This window comes from Musa acuminata, unplaced genomic scaffold, assembly GCF_036884655.1.
Source record: "Musa acuminata AAA Group cultivar baxijiao unplaced genomic scaffold, Cavendish_Baxijiao_AAA HiC_scaffold_425, whole genome shotgun sequence".
Classification (NCBI taxonomy): domain Eukaryota; kingdom Viridiplantae; phylum Streptophyta; class Magnoliopsida; order Zingiberales; family Musaceae; genus Musa; species Musa acuminata.
The window spans coordinates 137,501-140,000 of record NW_027020672.1 but is presented as its reverse complement, the minus strand read 5'-3'; positions in this window follow the sequence as shown (position 1 = coordinate 140,000).

The window sequence follows — 2,500 nt, the reverse complement described above, 5'->3', positions numbered from 1 at the left end:
TATAGCAGGGACGGTGCTGCCTCTCGCTTCGCTCGCTGTCCGCCGCTCGCCGCTCGCTCGTGCAGCCAAAAATGGCCAGTTTTGGCCCGTTTTTGGGCCGTTTTGGCCAGTTTTTGGCCTGTTCTTGCATTGCGCGGTGACCGTCGAGAGCGGAGCAAAACGTCAGCCATCTCAGCACCCTGGAACCCCCCGGGTGGCACAGGGCTGGATGGGGCTTTCGTATAGCAGGGACGGTGCTGCCTCTCGCTTCGCTCGCTGTCCGCCGCTCGCCGCTCGCTCGTGCAGCCAAAAATGGCCAGTTTTGGCCCGTTTTTGGGCCGTTTTGGCCAGTTTTTGGCCTGTTCTTGCATTGCGCGGTGACCGTCGAGAGCGGAGCAAAACGTCAGCCATCTCAGCACCCTGGAACCCCCCGGGTGGCACAGGGCTGGATGGGGCTTTCGTATAGCAGGGACGGTGCTGCCTCTCGCTTCGCTCGCTGTCCGCCGCTCGCCGCTCGCTCGTGCAGCCAAAAATGGCCAGTTTTGGCCCGTTTTTGGGCCGTTTTGGCCAGTTTTTGGCCTGTTCTTGCATTGCGCGGTGACCGTCGAGAGCGGAGCAAAACGTCAGCCATCTCAGCACCCTGGAACCCCCCGGGTGGCACAGGGCTGGATGGGGCTTTCGTATAGCAGGGACGGTGCTGCCTCTCGCTTCGCTCGCTGTCCGCCGCTCGCCGCTCGCTCGTGCAGCCAAAAATGGCCAGTTTTGGCCCGTTTTTGGGCCGTTTTGGCCAGTTTTTGGCCTGTTCTTGCATTGCGCGGTGACCGTCGAGAGCGGAGCAAAACGTCAGCCATCTCAGCACCCTGGAACCCCCCGGGTGGCACAGGGCTGGATGGGGCTTTCGTATAGCAGGGACGGTGCTGCCTCTCGCTTCGCTCGCTGTCCGCCGCTCGCCGCTCGCTCGTGCAGCCAAAAATGGCCAGTTTTGGCCCGTTTTTGGGCCGTTTTGGCCAGTTTTTGGCCTGTTCTTGCATTGCGCGGTGACCGTCGAGAGCGGAGCAAAACGTCAGCCATCTCAGCACCCTGGAACCCCCCGGGTGGCACAGGGCTGGATGGGGCTTTCGTATAGCAGGGACGGTGCTGCCTCTCGCTTCGCTCGCTGTCCGCCGCTCGCCGCTCGCTCGCGCAGCCAAAAATGGCCAGTTTTGGCCCGTTTTTGGGCCGTTTTGGCCAGTTTTTGGCCTGTTCTTGCATTGCGCGGTGACCGTCGAGAGCGGAGCAAAACGTCAGCCATCTCAGCACCCTGGAACCCCCCGGGTGGCACAGGGCTGGATGGGGCTTTCGTATAGCAGGGACGGTGCTGCCTCTCGCTTCGCTCGCTGTCCGCCGCTCGCCGCTCGCGCAGCCAAAAATGGCCAGTTTTGGCCCGTTTTTGGGCCGTTTTGGCCAGTTTTTGGCCTGTTCTTGCATTGCGCGGTGACCGTCGAGAGCGGAGCAAAACGTCAGCCATCTCAGCACCCTGGAACCCCCCGGGTGGCACAGGGCTGGATGGGGCTTTCGTATAGCAGGGACGGTGCTGCCTCTCGCTTCGCTCGCTGTTCGCCGCTCGCCGCTCGCTCGCGCAGCCAAAAATGGCCAGTTTTGGCCCGTTTTTGGGCTGTTTTGGCCAGTTTTTGGCCTGTTCTTGCGTGGTGCGGTGACCGTCGTGAGCGGAGCAAAACGTCAGCCATCTCAGCACCCTGGAACCCCCCGGGTGGCACAGGGCTGGATGGGGCTTTCGTATAGCAGGGACGGTGCTGCCTCTCGCTTCGCTCGCTGTTCGCCGCTCGCCGCTCGCTCGCGCAGCCAAAAATGGCCAGTTTTGGCCCGTTTTTGGGCTGTTTTGGCCTGTTTTTGGGCTGTTCTTGTGTGGCGCGGTGACCGTCGTGAGCGGAGCAAAATGTCAGCCATCTCAGCACCCTGGAACCCCCCGGGTGGCACAGGGCTGGATGGGGCTTTCGTATAGCAGGGACGGTGCTGCCTCGCGCTTCGCTCGCTGTTCGCCGCTCTCCGCTCGCTCGCGCAGCAAAAAATGGCCAGTTTTGGCCCGTTTTTGGGCTGTTTTGGCCAGTTTTTGGCCTGTTCTTGCGTGCCGCGGCGACCGTCGTGAGCGGAGCAAAACGTCAGCCATCTCAGCACCCTGGAACCCCCCGGGTGGCACAGGGCTGGATGGGGCTTTCGTATAGCAGGGACGGTGCTGCCTCTCGCTTCGCTCGCTGTCCGCCGCTCGCTGCTCGCTCGCGCAGCCAAAAATGGCCAGTTTTGGCCCGTTTTTGGGCTGTTTTGGCCTGTTTTTGGGCTGTTCTTGTGTGCCGCGGCGACCGTCGTGAGCGGAGCAAAATGTCAGCCATCTCAGCACCCTGGAACCCCCCGGGTGGCACAGGGCTGGATGGGGCTTTCGTATAGCAGGGACGGTGCTGCCTCTCGCTTCGCTCGCTGTCCGCCGCTCGCCGCTCGCTCGCGCAGCCAAAAATGGCCAGTTTTG